This window comes from Petaurus breviceps, unplaced genomic scaffold (assembly GCF_028583685.1).
Source record: "Petaurus breviceps papuanus isolate PSGF00001 unplaced genomic scaffold, PetGlider_PUasm1.0 90977, whole genome shotgun sequence".
Lineage (NCBI taxonomy): Eukaryota > Metazoa > Chordata > Mammalia > Diprotodontia > Petauridae > Petaurus > Petaurus breviceps.
The window spans coordinates 33,367,454-33,385,396 of NW_027187391.1; the positions used below are offsets into that span (position 1 = coordinate 33,367,454).

Below are 17,943 nucleotides of genomic sequence, written 5' to 3' on the forward strand. Positions count from 1 at the left end.
CTGTTACACCCTTCGAGATTCTGATCAGTGCCAATTCTGAGGCAGACATCTGTCCACTAGGCACTGAATGGAGATGCTCAACCACGGAAAAGGCTTTGATCGCTACTGAGCCAGGCCTGGCCTGATTAGAACCAGTGACTTAGAGGTGAAAAGCTCTGGATCTTGTTACCAGCCCATTGAGTGATTCAGTGCCTGTCTCACACTGTGAATTTGACTGTGTGTAACTAAAAGCTTGGGCCTAATTTGATTTATTAGTGAAATTAAATTCTACACTTCCACAATGATGTCAGTGCTTCCTGGGTCTTAAAGAAGGGGGCAGAGCAGCAACTGGAAGCTTAACTGGTTAATCCAAAAGTCGTACAGGACCAGTTGCTCTCTAGCTTTCAGAAGTGTACAGTACAACCCCAGAGATTTCTACATTCTTCTCTAGGGCAAAGGGAGGACATTTCAGCTTCTTAAGGTTTTCATTAACTTTTAAGTTTAATTAAATCAAAATATGAAATGGTTCCATCTAGAAATGAGGAAAGTTGATGAATGGAAACAAAATTATTAGAAAGGAAAATACTACTACTACTACTACCTGACATTTTCTTACATTATAATCTAAGATGATTTAACCAATGGTATGAATATATTTGAATCAATGTTCTAATGATTTTTGTTATTATTTGGACCATTGTGCATGACTCTGATGGTTTGTAAAATGCTATTAGTTGTAGAGAAACCAACATAGCTTAGGGCAGGGATTCTTGAATTTTTGTGTTGTATCAAAGGCCCCCACTCCTTAGAAGTCCATTGAACTATAGAACTGTTCTCATAATAAATACAAAAAATACATTGAAATACACTAGAAACCAATTATATTAAAATATAGTTATCAAAATATTTTTACAATCCCCAACAAGTTCAGTTACCCTTTGATAAGAACATTTGGCTTAGGGACTTTCTTTGACCCTGTAGAGGTCATGCTACCATGCTATATTAAAAATGGGCACTAGGTCTTCCTAACAGCTTTAGACAAAGCAGCCTATGGATAAAGCCTAATAAAGGAATCAGCTACCACAACCAGAAGTGTATGTAGATGAGGGCCAGATATAGTGCCTGGGGGATGGGCCCCGAATAAAACATTTTAATGGGTGGCACAGTCAAACCCGCTAGCAAGTGGAACTAATGGAGACAGACAGGGCTGTGAAATCTGAGCTTCTGAGGTCTCCATTGAGCCCTGCAATCCTCTAAGTCCCATCAAGACTGGTGTTCCAGGAAACTTGAGGTTGTAGATGGAGGAGCCAGAAAAGTTCTTTTATAAACATATATTCTTATAAACTTAGGCCTTTCTTTTGAAAAGACTAGTTCTCTTAGTCATGGGGTATTGTATTTGTAGGGGTTGTTATTTTCCCTTGTCTTATTTTAGAATACGGCAATTAAGATGATTATATCAAAACAGTACTTGAGTGATTGGTCTTCATATATCATAAGCAAGATTAAAAATTAAAAAAATAAATGTTAGTGCATTATGGACAAAGATTTCAGCGGCCATGTGGAAAATGACAATGCCCTTCCAAGTCTTTAAAAACTTTTCTGAGGGTGATAAAAGGGAAAGGGGTGTGACCATGGGCTCAGAATAAGGATGAGCAAATCCAATAAGCTTCTTGAGCAACAGGACTCTTGTCTCTATTCAGACAGCTGAATCTCAATTGGGAGACCCTTGGCTGCCAGCAGGACAAAGCACACTAAAATGGAATTATACACTAAGGAGGGATTTCGAGTCCCAGGAAGCTCTTTCAGTTCATCACTGGTTAGACTCAGACCTCATCATATGACCTATGTGATTCAGTCATCTGAAACCCGTCCTTCAATCCCTGTGATGTTACTAGTTTCGACCTATGGCTCCTTGCGGCATAGGGAGAGCAAGTGATTTAAATCAGGACCAAGAATACATAATCAACCCCTTAGGAATACAAAGATTTCTCCTGTCCACTCCCACACTCAAAAATGAACAGAGCGAAAGTGAATGCACAAATGCAGAATGGCAAAGCAGAAGCAGAATCCAGATTAAATGAAAGGAAAGGAAATATTTATCTGTTGTACATGAATAATTGTGTATCTTGTCTGAAAGATATATCTGTGGAACTATCTCCACATTCCACTTCAGTCTGTGCTACCATCACACAACAAAAGATTAACCTTTTTTCTATAGGAGAGTGATTGCATGTGGCAAAATGGAACTATACATTTTCCATTCTCTCTTCATTCCTCCAACCCAGTCTGAGTTGTAAAGTGAATTAACATGAATCTCCATAAGGAGGTTAGGGAAGCATACAGACACCATTTCAACAGCTCAATTTTTCAGGGAAAGGATGAGAGGAAAATATCTCTGAACTGGAGAAGTTGGGAAAGTGTGGAAATTCCCATCAAAGTGAAACCTTACAAAATGATGACCTCACAAATTGAAGTCTATAGTGGAAAAAGAGTTAAATTTATAGGCTCTTACACAGCCTCAGATGTGAGTCATTTAATACTCTATGGGGAGAGCAAAATCTAGGAAAGGTTACTTCAACAATGGACATACCTAGAATGAACAGCATACATATTTTCTGTATTTCCATATTTACTTGCAAAAATAATATCTCTCTTCCCATCACTACTATTTTCTTCTAAAATGAAAATAACATTGTAACTGGGTGACAGGGGATAAAACTCTTTGCTATCAGATGCTTTTGTCCTCCTCTAAAATTTCAAATGCCTTTTTGAGGCATCCAGTTATCTTTCATGGCTGGATATTGGTTATCAGGATGCGTGATGGAGACTGAAAGAACAAAATCAAAAAGGTAGCAAGTATTTATGTTTCATCTCAGGAAAAGCCATACAAGGTTCTGACAGTATGGGTAGCACTCTGTACTCTAAAATGGAGAAATTTTTAATCAAATTGAGTGAAAGTGAGTTGCCATAACTCAATTGGGACTAAGGCTTTGGTTGTGTGGTTTGTCTTTCATTCTTCAAAGAGGACCACGACATCAGGGAGATGATGACATGACTTGAAGTTGACAGTGAGGGACAGCTGTTCAAAGTCACCAGCCTCACTTTTTCCTCCAAAGTCATCTGGGTCCAGTGGCCAGATATCAATCAGGACAACTAGAGATGACCCAGGATACAGTGGGAAACCTTGGCCCTTTTAGGCTAAGGTCTTTTCAAGTTCTCACTTTGAGTGAGGCAATGCCCATTCAGTGAATAGACCTCTTTTAAGAAGTGAATCAAGGGACAGCCCCTTTATTAACAAAAACAAAAACAAAACAAACTGTGAGGGGAAGACCTTCAGGGTTGCAGGCCAAAAGAGAAACAGTTACTATTTGCATTCACTCTGAGCCAGGAGGGCCCCCAAATAACCATTAAATAGCTCTTGAGCAGGAACCTGTTAGACAATCCCTGAGATACATCAAGACCAAAATGCCTCAAGATTAACCCACATGACGCAAACTTTATTCTTAGCCTTACAGTTCCATTCTGGAAAGGACTTAAAGGGGCTTATCAGTGTTGTGTAAGCCTTTTTGGTGTGGTTCAGTCATTTCAGTCATGTCTGACACTTTGTGACCCCATTTGGGGTTTTCTTAGCAAAGTGATTTGTCATATCCTTCTCCAGGTCATTTGACAGATGAAGAAACTGAGGCATACAAGGTTAAGTGATTTGCCCAGAGTCACACAGCTAGTAAGGCTGGATTTAAACTCAGGTCTTCCTGACTCCAGGTCTGGCACTTTATCCACTGCATGACCTACCTGCCCCTAGGACTTTTTGAGTTGACTCAAACAGAAGATACATCTCTGAGTTAGGTCAACTGAGTTCCATTCTTTTCTTTCCTACATATTTCCACTGCCATTGCCTCCTACTGAATCTTTTTAAGACTGGGGATAATCACTCCTCTTTTCATTTGCTTTAAAAATTTCTCTCTACTCATAGTTTCAACTTCTATCATGTGCCCCATTTCCCCTACCATTTCCCAAACTGATGAGCACTTACATTTGCAAATTTATCAGAGACCGTCAGCAAAGTAGTTGTACCACTAAACACGTTAAATTCCATCTCGTTGCCACTCTTAGCAACCTTCATTAATTTCCAAGATTCTCATCCTCAATGAACAACAGTTCACTGAGACTTACATAGCAATTAGTGTCAAAAATATAATTAGAATCTAGAGCTTGCTGTTCCTTTAGAATTTCCTTATGTGACTTAGAGGAATACCAAAGCTTAAAGGAAAAGAATGTTAAGTCAAGCTTGCTGTGAATCAGTGAATTGGCTGGGGGAATGGAAGAACTTTTGAAAGTGATTGAAAGATGTTTCCATATTGAATTTAACTTCCTTTCAAATGTTAAATTCATAATAAATACCATTAGTAGAGCAAGAAAGTCTTAGTTGCTGCTGATGCTGCTCTAATGCATTACTTCTGCTGTTTGAGCAGGTATGAAGGACACTGATTATTGATCGACCAGTTTATCCAGCAAAAATCCCTGGAGTGTCTAATATGGGTATTGTGATAATGTATATTGCAAACTCAGAGACTGTATGGAAAGAGAGGGGAAGAAAGGCATTTGGGCAGAAGCACAAGAGATCTCTTCCCCTCCAGTCAAAGCAGAAGCAGGAACCAGCTGTTCTTTGAATTTAACTTTCAATTTGTCTTAGTAAATATGAAGTACTTCCCTTTTAGAAAAAAACTTCTTTTTGCAGTAGACATTGCTATTTAAAAGAATAATCAGAAGTGAGAATTAAGAAAACCTTTTTTTTCTTAATTGACTTCATAAAATATAAGGTGGATTTAGAAATTGAAAAGGGGAAAATATATGAAATGAAAAAATAATGTTCTTCATTTGCTTCCCAAAATGTTAGCAGAAGGTAGAGTTAGGGGTTGAAAGGTAGAATCAACTAAAGTTGGAACATATGTAAAGTGAGAAAATAATTCATGTGTATCAAGGAAAGAAGATTGGATTTGCAATTAGAAGACCAGGGTCTGAATCTGCAGGACCTTGGACAAATCACTTCAACTTCCTTAGATTGTTTCCTCATCTGTTAAATAAGATTATTAATATTAGAATGGTTCTCAGGCCCCTTCCATGTCTTTAAAAATGTGTTCATTTTTATTTTTATTTTATTCTTGGTTTATATATTTATTCTTTATTTCTAAATTGCTTCCATTTCTGAATATATCCTTCACCTCCCCATACCTAAAAGAACCTATTCTTTGTAAAATATGAAAAAGGAAGAGAATAATTAAAATCACTTTAGAAAAACTAGCCGACACATCAACTGAATGTGATGAGATATGCAGTGTTTGACATCTATAGCCGCCCTACCTGCCAAGAAGGAAAGAAAGCAAAGTTTCTAATTTCTTCTTCTGGGATACTCTGAGTCAATATAATGGTACAGTATTTAGTTTCAATTTTGTTGTTTTTTGTTATAGACTTTGTGTAGGTTTTTCCTGGTTCTGCTTGTTTTAATCTGTTCACAAAAGTATTCCTATACTTCATTAAATTATTCCTATCCATTTGTAACTATCAGTTGTTGCTGTCGGGGATAGAGTTTTGCTGAGGGACACTTTTCCATCCTCCTAACAGAAAAGAGATGGAGATAATTCTTCCCATAGAGTTTGGATTTGGGCATCACCTTCACTTTGCTCACTATTTCTTCTTCCTCATTCTCTTTTCCAGGAAGCTGGTTTTTATTTTTTATTTTTATTATTATTATTATTTTTTTGCTTGAAGGCCATGTGTTTAAAGCAACCCACCTTACCACAAATTGGAAGATGAGCTTTAGCCTAGCTTTAATGATATTTAGGTCTGCATGGATTCCTTTTCCTGCTAATACTAGAGTATGTTAAAAAAAAAAAAACTACAGGTAATTGAGAATGATAATAATGATGATGTCACAGTTCTCATTCTTGAAACCACAATCCAAGAAATTCATTCTGCCCATATACTACAACTCTGATCACGCATATCTTCATTTCCCAGAGAATTTTAACCTACACAATTTTTTCCCCAGGGTAGTAAGAATATTACACTATGTTTATGTTCCCTAATTTATTTCGCAATTTCCCAACTAATAGGCATCTACTTTAATTCTTTGCTACCACAAAATGCACTCAGGATTATTTTGATATGTAAGAGATATACGTTTTTGTCTTCGACTTCCTTGGTGTATATCTATCAGTAGTATCTCTGGATCAAAGGGTATGGATATTTTACTCACTTTCTTAGCATAATTCTAGAATTGTTTCCTAGAATGGTTGGTCCTAGAATAAAGATCAGTATAATAATGTATCTACAGTGATATAAGCTATGTGAAACTGAGAACACTATAGAAATCCAAGCAACTATTTTTATATGGTCCATCCTCCTCATTTTACAAGGAGAAGCTGAAACCCACGAAAGTGAGATGATTTGCCTAAGATCACACAGCCATTAGTAAATAGCAAAGCTGAGACTTGAATCCAGCTTGTCTTACTCCATATAGATCCAGAGTCCTTTTCATTAATTCATCTTAATTTCTTAATGTTTATTTCTATTTTTCTCTCTAAGTGATTCTGTAGATAAGCTTTTCTTGTGGCCATATGGAGACATTTTCTGAAAGAGAACTGGTCAGAAGTGGGATGGCAAAAGATGGTCACTGATCTATGGGAATATTTAATATCTCAAATACTCCAAAAATTGGATCAAGGGTATAAGCCATATCTAACAACAGTAAATAATTTAATTTTGCTTCAGATTTCGAAATATATATATATATTTTATAATAAGTTTTGTATTTTGCTTTAGTATAAAGGAATTTATTTCTCCTTTCTTCTTTAAGTGATACTTTTACTTATGGTCGTATGAAGACACTTTCTGAAAGAGAATTGAAGTGGAATGGAGAAAGATGTTTAAGTGTGCTACATTAACATACCCATATAAAGACCAATATGACTTAATATGAAAAAAGGAAAACAGCTATCCTGTAGAATTCCAGAAGGATTTAGTCAATTTGATTCTGTTTGACTCCCGGTAATGAGAGACGTTCCAAACCCACCACTTTCCATGGATCAAATTTATTGTTTTCTTGACCACCCAGATGGGTAGATGGAACCTCTCTACAGTAGAGGGGAGTCTCCAAAAGGGCCTGAGAGCCTGGAGGAGTGTGTGGTCCTGACCATAGCTTGACTTATAAAGATATTGTGGCAGAAGGGTTAAAGAAGAAGAAAGACACCTGCTTCACTATTCTCTGCACACATATCAAACTGGAAGAGATGCAGGAAACTTGTATAAATTAGGGTTTAAAAATCTTGAGATAGGAATGTAATTGAGAACTACATATCAATGTTGGTCTTGTTGGTATCCTTTAAATAGCAAAGAATGTGCAAGAGAGAGAGAAATGAAAAATAGTTTAGATACATTTGAGAACTGATAATTTCAGGTGCCTCTGGAACATCATATTTTCAAATCCTCCCCCCCAATATTAATGACATTTTGCAAAGTTCTCTTATTCCTAAATCAATCCCTTATCTCTATTTTGAGCTCTGGTTTCCTGATTGCTCTCTTCTCCAAGTACATCATCACACTGTTACTCCCCTGTACTTGAATTCTCTGCCAATCTTGTCTGTCCAAAGTCCCTGCCCTACTAATTCTTGATACTCTCTGCCACTCCTATTGTCTATCCCCTCTGTTTCTACTCATGAGCCTCTGAGCACTGCTAGAAGATACAATATGGTGTTGGTGACTGGGTCCCATACATATTCATGCTACCTAACCTCAAGGGGACTCTCATCAAAGCATAGTAATATTCTAATTCATTTTGTATTGATTCCCTATTAAACTCTCCACACTGCAATTATACCAAACCATCTCTCCTCAAGTTCCCATCTAAATCCATGTTCCTCTCATCTTCAGTAGCAGATGACCTATTCCCCTAATTTGTTGAAAAGATTGAAGCTGTCTGAATTTAGTTCATTTATTTCTCACCTTTAATGATTCAAAACTTCTGTTTTCATTAACTCATAATTCTCTTTTGCTCCTCTAGTCTCAGAGGATGAGGTCATCTTCCTTCTTATCAAAGCTAAACCCTCTACTTGTAACTTTGAACTCATTTCTTCCCATCTCCTTTGGGAGGTTACCTCATCAATCATTCACTCTCTTTCTCTTCAGCCTTTATTTCTTTGTTCTTTTTCTGATGCCTATAAACATGTTCATGTCTCCCTATCATTAAAAGCAAAACCAAAAATAAAAACCTTCCTTGACCTTGCCATCTCCAGAAGTTATCATTCTATAACTCTCCTCGCTTTCACTCGTAAACTTCTATTGCAGTCTCTGCTTGATTTATTCACTTTCTCATTACCTTTCATTCATTCTTAAACATCTTGGAATCTGGCTTCTGACCCTTCTCTATTTAAATTGCTCTCTCCAGGTCAAAATATTTTCTTGATAGCATTTATTTTATATCACCTAAGTTTCTCCCGGTATCTTCTTTCCTTCTCTCTCCCCAAGAGCCATTCCATATGCTGAAAAATATTTTTAAAAAGAGAAAAATCATCAAAATCGATGAATATATTGGACAACTCTATATATATGTATACTCACATAATGTATACATATACTATATATACACTTTCATGTGTATATGTGTGTGCACATACACACATATTCCACACCCATGAACCTCTTGCTTTTGTAAAGAATGGAGGTGTCTTTCTCATATCTCTTATTTGGACCATGTATATTCTTTACATTTCATCAGCATTCACTTTTACTTCTTTTATGGTTATTGTTATTTTCATTTATTTTGTTCATTTATATTGTTTTCCAGTCTCTGCTCACTTCATTCCATATCAGTTAATGAAAGTCTTTTCATGCTTCTCTGCATTAATAATAGTCATAATTTCTTATAGTCCCATAATATTCAGTTATGTTCATGAACCACAATTTCTTTAAGCATTCACTCACAAGAAGATCCTTCTTGCCTCCAGGCTAAGCACTCTATCCACTGTGCCACCTAGCTTCCTGATCCATTCTTGTGAGTTCAAATCTGTCCGCAGACACTTACTAGCTATGTGACCCAGGGAAAGTTATTTAACTCTATTTACCTCAGTTTCCTCATCTGTAAAGTGAACTGGAGAAGGAGAGGACAAACCACTCTAGTATCTTTGCCAAGAAAACTCTAAATTGGGTCACAGAATCATACATGATGGAAAAATGACAAATTGATGGATATATATTTTGTTTCCAACTTGGGGGTGGGTGGATGGAAGGGTAAGAAAGAGGAAAGCACTGTGAGAAGGGGAAAGGGAGAAAAAGAAGGGGAAAAATTATCTCACGTGAAAGAGTTGTGCAAGGAAGATCTACCTAATCAACAGGGAAGCAGAAAGGGAAGAAGCTAATAGAAAGGTGAGGTGGTAGGAGCGAGGGTCAATTAAGTGAGGCAGTGATCAAAAGCTAAACAGAATTTTTGAGGAGGGCACAGGGTAAACAAGAAAGAAAGATAAATAGAAGAGAATAGGATGGAAAGAAATACACAACAACATCTTTTACAATGAACTAGCTTATAGTTTTATTTATAATTTCTATAGTATTTTATTTCTAATTTATTATTCTGATTTTCAATATCTACTCTTTTCTATTTTGGGTTTACTCATTAACTTTCTAAATTTTAAAAATGCGCATTCAGTTCAACACTTTTAGGAATATTATTTTCCCCCTGATGACTACTTTAGCTATATCCTAAAAGTGTTAGCTTATTTCATGCTTATTTTCTTCCACATAATTATTTTTACGATTTCTTTTTTTTTTTAAAGCAATTGGGGCTAAATAACTTGCTCAAGGTTACACGGCCAGGTGTTTCTGGGTGGATGCTAAGTGTCTGAGCCCGGATTCGATCCCCCATGTCATCCTGACACTGGAGCTGGTGCTCTTACTCGCTGTGATACCTGGTCACCCCAATGATTTCTTTTTTATGATCCCTGACTGACTGCTCCATTTCCACCCTTACCCTTTCCACAAAAACTTTCCTTCAATTTAAAGTGAAATCTCTCTGTGTTCATATATTCCCACCCTTTTGGATCTCAGTTGTCTCCAAGAGATCTGATTTCCCTTATCCTGAGGCAGGATACTCTCTGTGGAGAAATAACACAGACTCAAGAAGCATTTTCTCTGACCACCAAATCCCTGCAGATTAAGCCTATTCTAAGCTCCCCATCTCCCACTGTATAACATATCACCCTCATAAGTGTTTTTTAGTGAGATGCCCTAATGCCACTAAGTCAATATTTTCACCTTTTTTTCTCCCTATTTCAACTCCTCCCTTTGCCATCTCACGTATTTGTCCATAGTCGATCTTTTTCCTGAGACACTGCAGGAGTTATTTTTCCTTTATTCTTCATAATTGACATGATGAGATTATATAACACATCCCCCTCCATCTTTTGCCTCCCCTCTTCCTTTTATGCATTCTCTCATTCTAGAATTTCATCTCACTAAAAATACTGATTCACCTGTAAGGTAATTGGGAGTAGGTTGTGGGATCCAACCCATTGTTTTTAGGCTTGTTCTGCCATGACTTCTTTTTAAATTTTGCATTCATTTTTATCTCCTTGTGAACTTTTAGAAAATTTTCTTAATAGTCCATTCATTTTAATTTTTATCATTTATTCCCCCAGGTATTATTCTCTTTCTAGATTTCTCCCCCTTACTCTCTTAAAAAGAGGTCTCTAGAAATGTAGTAATTCATTTCATCACTTGTGCTTTCCTTGGTAGCAATATTTATTTATCTTTTTGTTTATTTATTTATTATTTATTTATTTGTTATTATTTATTATTGTGCTTTCCTTGGTAGCAATATTTATTTATCTTTTTGTGTTTCTGTATTTCCTCTGTTGATTATCTCTAATTTATCATATATATGTATATATGTTATGTTTGCATACAGTGGTTTGCATGTTGTCTTCCTCATTAGACTGAGTTCCTTGAGAACAGAGGCTGTCTTTTATCTTTTTTTAGATCTCTAGTGTTTAGCACAGTGCCTTAGCAAATAGTAGGTACTTAATAAATGGTTGTTGACTGAATGATTGAAAGATTTTTATTTCCCCAGGTTTTTGCCAAGCAAATAATCTTATGTCTTTTTTGGTGGCAGGAGGCCTTAAAGTCTCTCTTATTGAACATCCATCTCCTTTTGTTGATAGTCAGTTTCAAGTTTTTGAAGCATGTTGATTGGAATTGTGTCTCGAGCTTCTTTGCTCTTCAGTTGGTATTAGATTCCCTCCCATTTTTAATTGTGGCACAGTTTTGGTTTAATGGAATTTCCTTTCCTCCACATTAAAAGATTTTCACCTGGTCATGTGCAGAATTCATTGTTTGTCATTAGAATGGTTAAATTTAACCACTATGTGTTCTGGAATTTGTGGCATAAGTTTTCTGTCTTTCTGGAAGTCATTTATTTTTCCAATTGGTACATTGGGAATAAGGATTAGCCTTCTCTGTTGCTAATTCATCTGGTCATTACCTTGTCAATGTTTTAGTGTCTTGGCCTGTGAATGCAGCTGCAATTAACTTTTACCTCTTGAGCATAATCTCTATTTGGAAAAGTTTTTAGAGTTCCTAAGGATCAGGGGAAATGTCTAGTCCTACAGCTTGCTAATCAAATGACCCAAAATTCCTCTCAATGAACCCTTTATGTCTAAATCCAAGGTCATTTGCTGAGGTCTCATCTTAACTTCTCTGTATCATTTGATACTGTTAATAACACCATTCTCCTTCATAGTCTGTTCTGTTTCCATGACAGTGCTCTCTCCTGGTTTCTTCACACTGTCTTATTGTTCCTTCTTAGTTTCTTTTATATACCTGTGTTCTTCCAAGCCTAAGTGTAGCTGTCCACCAAAGCACTATCTGCCTCTTGTCTCTTGTCTTTTCCTTGGTGATATCATCTGCTACCATGAGCTCAATTATTGCCTTTATGTAGATGTCTCCTTAATATTTTTATCCAGTCTGAATCTCTCCCTTGATATCCACTCCCATAATTCCTGGCTGAACATTTCTTTCAGAATGTTCTAACAGCACCTCAAAGTCAGTATGTTTAAAATTGAACTAATCAGCCTTCTAACACTTTACTTCTGTGAGTAGCTGCATCATTTCCCCAATCAACCAGGCTTAACTCAATAACTTTTTTTCTGAACATTGTAGCCTTTGCCCATCTATTTAAGTTTTGGATTCATTGATTACTCATCTCTTTTTTTGTTTTACAAATCTAGCATTCTTTCCACTGTACTAAGCTGCCTTTCAGTTATGTCCTGGTCATGTTTAACTTTTCAAGTCCAATTATACACACACACACACATATGCATACATATGCATAAACATATACATGTGCATGTGTCTATACACATACACACACAAATTAGGTTCTTTGTAGTAAGGCCTGTTCAACACTTAGGGATGATGTGCCTGAACTGCCCACCTCCCATGAGGGCCATAAACACAAGACTGTACTTCAGACTGTACAAGTCTGAAGATCCTGAAGAAGTTGCCATAATCATGAGCACAAGAGTGACTCCCTCATGACACTGACGTCTATCCTTAGCACTCTGCTAGCCCTTGGGGAGCTGTTGTGGCCATCCACCACAGATGGTGCTTGGGTCTATGTTGTCCTGGCAGGAAGTGTCTTCAGTTTGGCATGTTGTATTGTGCAAGAGGTTCAGGGAATACCATAGTACTTTAGATACAGGAATTCACAGCCTCAGTCCTATCAAAAAGTATTCCCCTTCTATCAAGGTTGGCATTGAAAATGACGACCAAAGCCAAATTTAACACCATCTCTTACAGCAGCATCTAACATATTGAGCATTGCTGTTTATTATTATCCACTGTTTAAACTCCTTTGTTTCACATGTGCTTACACTTAAGCCTATTTGAATTCACTGTAAAAGCAAGACTCTAATAAAATACTTTGCTGGTTGTAGCATGTAATCCTGATTGTGGACTATGCAGTTACACATTTAAGATTCCATTATGGGTAAGGGATAATGCTGAGCCTTAGTTTGTATTTTAAACCAAGAATTTATATAATACTCCTTCAAAGTCCCACTCTAGAGCTTTATCATGATATGGAAGTGATGCTGGATTCTGTAAGGCTATAGCAAGAAATCTGCACAATTTGTCATCCAGTCCAATCTTCTGAGGCTCAGCTCAGCTTTGATCCCACTTTATTTTCCACCCACTGATCCTTTCCAGAATACACATGCTGATGAACTTTCTGTGAGTTAACTATCTATCCAACTGTAAGCTGGGCAATGTACATTCTCCACTTGTTTTTTCCCATATGAATTAGCAGAGCTAATATATTTTTGAATAACTGTAGTTTTCATTGAGCTTTCCAGGGTTCAATTCAAAGAGCATGAGATCCTCTACAAATAAGATGACCTGGAAAACCTTACTATTAATAGGGGATACTTTTTCCAATTAGGCTTTGCACAGGGTATCCTCCATAACAATAATGAACAGATGTGGTAATTAGCTATTTTCCTGTCTTCTACCTTACTTGATGTTGATTCAGAGGATTATTTTTTTTAAAAATTATCTCTGTGGTTTTCATGGAGCCTTGTATGATCTTAAAAAAATATGCATGGAAGTTACTTGATTGGAGGAAAGCTCTCAAAATTTGCTCCACTTACTCAAATGCTTTTTCTTTTGGTAATCAGAAAACAACGAACATCATGGGGTCTTATGTTACTAATATTGCTCATTCAGCTGTGCTACTAAGAAGATAAGTGCTTCTATAGGAAAGTTTTTGAAAAATCCTGCTTGTTCTATATTTATGTTTTGATCATGGAAATCTTTAATTCTTCAACTCTTCAATAGACAGTTCAGAGGATTTTATAGTGATGAAAAAATGGGCATATGGATTCATTTCCCACGAGCTGTACTACTTGTTTTCCATATCATTATCATACACCCCCACTCCCCACCCCTACCCATAAACTCATCTCCAGGAAACTCATTATCTTGAAGATTGCTTCAGTTCTGGAATACATACATCACAGTACCCTCAATTGCCTCTGTCCCTCTGATTGGAGGGCTAGAAGGTGGATTAAGAAACTCCTCCCAAATCCTCCCTTTAAAGGATGCTCAGAAGCCTGGTCACCCTGTAATTTCCCAGCAGCTATACTGCTTGGTTTCCATTCCATCATCATCATGACCCTATTCCAGATTTCTTCCTCTCTTCACTTTTTATTCCCTTCCTTCTGTGGGTTATCCTCCCCCATTAGACTATAAGCTCCATGAAGACAAGAGCTCTCTTTCTTTGTCTTATTTGCATGCCCAGCACTTAATATAGTACCTGACACATAGCCGCTGTTTAATAAATATATTTTATTGTGTTGCATTATATTGTATTTTATTATATTGTACTGTAGTTGATGATTTCTTTTCAGTTGTCTTTAATAATATTATCCATGATATTTTCTGGTCTTTTGGAATAATTTCCCTTTTGAGCTAGCTTAAAAATTCAATATTTAAGTGGTTTTCAATATATTGCCTTTAGCATGGATTTTTTTCTATACGATTTGGGGCAGGCCTAAACATTTTTCCATTTTCACCTTCATTGACAAATCTTCACATGGTAAGTTGAGTATTGAAGTGTTGGAATCCAATTCTGATTTTCCTATCATTAATGATGAGAAGAGGTTGCTATAGAAATGCTGGTGAATCTACTCTGTGTGTGTGTAAATTCATGGTTCTCATTCCTATTTTGCGTATGAATATTCTGGGGATAATATGGCTTAATTGTCTCCTGCTCCAAGCTTTCTGCAGGCTTCTTTTGCCATTCTCTTGTACTTGGCCAAAATCTACAATTTCAACAATGCAGATTGCACTTCTGGTGTGGACATTTTCTCCACTAATGCAGAGAGACAACCTTTTTGTAAGTTCTAGTCTTAGAGAAGTGTCTGGGGACACTGAGAGCTTAACGTGTTGCCTGCTGTTACAGAGAATGGCAGGGTCAGGGACAGAACTTTGGCTTAAAACACTGGGTTTTTCCTGACTTTGAGGCTGACTCTGCCTCTACGCCATCTTGGTTTTCACTTGCATCCATAAGGTTTTGCAACAGATTCTAGACTTTAAAATGGCGGTGTGTTCTATCCATCTTTCGGTTTAGTAAGGAGATCAAGCATTTGCTGATTAAAATGCTTTCTTACTTTTAAGGCTTCCTTGTTGTGCTAATGATTTTATGTCAGTGAAAGCTAGTGTAGCATAGTTCATTTGAACACCTGGCGGTTCTATATATAAATAACTGCCATAAAGTCAGGAAGACCTGAGTTCACATCTGGCCCCAGACTCTTCCTATCTATGTGACCCTGGGAATTCATCTCTATTTGCCTCAGTTTCCTAAATTGCAAATGGGGATAATGACAGCACTGATCTCCTAGAGTTGTAGTGAGGATTGAATGAGATAATATTTTTAAAGCACATGGCACAGTGCCTTGTCTACCAGAATCATGGTAGGCACTTAATGAATCCTATCTTCCTTCCCTCTGCATTTCTGCCTTCCTGTCTTCCTTCTTCCATGTTAGACTTGTCCTTAAGAATACAGCAGCATAGTCTGCTTCTTAGGACATACTCAGAACAAGATCCTGCATGAGATCATAGTTTTTACATGCTTCTGTTTCACTGAATCGGTACCTTTGGGAGCCAGTGTTCACATTGAGGAGATGATGGATTGGTTGAAATATTAAGCTATGACTTCTTCATTTACATATTCCTACCTTCTCCTATTTAATTCCGGTTTTTAGAAAACACAACATCCCTACCATTGGTTTTTCTCTCTTTCTCTTCCCTTCCCTCAGAACTGCATGCCCCTATTGCTCAATGAATATTATTAATTGCATATTATGTTCAGTGCTCTCGTGCTTTTCTTTTCCTGTTGATAATATCTGCTTAAAATGCAAAATAGAGTTCACTATTTTCAATCTAGTTCTAAGTGGGGAATCACAGGGAGCAGAAATGACTAGTGTGAGATCAGAGTTTATATTGTAATATCATTTAATGTGGTGTTGAGCAGTGTCTACAACTGTAACAACAGCAATTTTACCTAACTTAAAGCAGCCTGGTCCAGCATGATTTTGATGAACTAAATTAGTGTCACAAAGAATTAGAGCCTACAAAATAAAAGACAAAGTTGTTACTATAGCGTATAGGTAAATACAACGTAACTCAGGGAACTCTCTCTTTTCTATAAAATAGAATGTGTTTAATTCATGTTCAATAAATGTTAGTACTCATGGAAAAGACTGTTGGGGTGGGGAGATGCTTCTGTTTCTATCTTGAATTCACTGTCAATCACAATTAGAAGTGTTACTGTGGTCATGAAATGCTACAAATTGCTTGCAGCTGTCCCTCTTGTTCTCACCCTCTTTTAGAAAACAAACCCTGGGAGAAATGGACTCTTCCTTGCTGGCATTCTGGAAGGTTAAATTGCTTCTGTTGAGACACCTGCTGGGGTCTTCTGCACTGTTGCCAAGGAGTCGCAGATCTAAAAAAAAAAAAACCATCTAATTGTCTGCATCGTGAAGGCAGGAGTTGTTTAGGGGACAAGGTAAATGCAATGTTAACTACAACTCAAATGTAAAATGTGAGAAGCCAAATTATTCCAGTGATTCTCCAAAGAAGGAAGTTTACCTAGCAGAGACAAAGAGTTAAGGATGAGCTGTATCCTGTGATTATTAATAATACTAATAATAGCTAACACTGACATAGTGCCTTAAGATTTTCAAACTTCTTTACATATATTATCTAATTTAATCTTGACCTATGCTATGAAAAGGTGCTATCACTACCTTTATTTTATAAACACTGAAGTTGAAAGAGATTAAGTGACTAGTCCAGGGTTGCACAGATAATTAATATCGAATTCAAACTCAGATCTTTATGGCTCCAAATCTAGCACTTTATCCAGTAGATCAAACAGGAGTGGTCCCATAAGCTAAAAACAAAAACATGGACCTTCCTGAAAGCAACCCAAAGCTTTGCTGAACATTTCTAAACTAAAGATAATGACAGAGGGAAAGGTGTTGAAAATGAAACTCCAAAACACAGTTCTTACAGGAGCTATGTCCAAACTTATCTAGGGAGGATCATTCTGAGGTTTTCACCAGAGTGCCAAAAACACATCTTTGCACATCTTCAGCAACTAAATTTAGCAGTTAGGAAGAATAACCAGTTAAAATAGCAAGAAATTACCAGGTAGAATGCTTCCCAGTCTAGCCCTGTTCACTGTACCAGGAGATTGCCCAACAGTGGGGTCTCTTAATATCAAGGTCAGCATCCTGAAATATCTCACTATTCCCATCTACAATTAATTTCTCCTTAAAATAAAAACTTAATATGAGAGCATGTTTTGTGCTGCTTTCCCCAGGCCCCAAAGTTGCTATCCGATTTAGGCTTTATCCCATACATACCAGAATGTTACAAAGAAAAGATCATTGATTTCATTGAATAAATTGTGTACACATTTGTTCTTACCTTTTCTCAATATCTCTGTGCTCTCCTAGTTGTTTCTTTGAAAATTTTCATAATTCTTAGAAGGAATTCTGTAAGGGAAGCGATCTTACCTTATCTAAACTTTTCATGTCCTCCAATACTTAGAACAGTACTCAGAATTAAGTACATGTTTAAGAAATGTGTACTGAATGACTGGCTAAGGTATTATAAAAACTGTCTGAGGTAATCAGAACCCTGGCTCTCTCACTTAACAGCCAGCTAACCCTGGGCAAATCAGTTAACTTCTCTAAATCTTCCTTTCCTTATCTAATGAGGATAATGCCTTCCCTCACAGAATTATTATGACTCGTAAGTAAGAATGTATAAGACAACATTTTCTAAACTGGACAGAACTTTAAAAATATATAGCATGTGCTAGCTAGAGAGCTGTGCTTCTCCTCACTGTTT

At 36.9% G+C, this 17,943-nt stretch overlaps 1 long non-coding RNA gene across 2 annotated transcripts in view; it reads left to right on the top strand.

Moving 5' to 3' along the window:
- LOC138152907 (uncharacterized) overlaps positions 1–17,943 on the top strand; it is a 123,480-nt gene that overhangs the window by 83,046 nt on the left and 22,491 nt on the right. For both annotated transcript variants that reach the window (XR_011166226.1, XR_011166227.1), the window contains one exon: positions 16,416–16,591. This is a non-coding gene — a long non-coding RNA (uncharacterized lncRNA). The remainder of the gene's footprint in view (positions 1–16,415; positions 16,592–17,943) is intronic.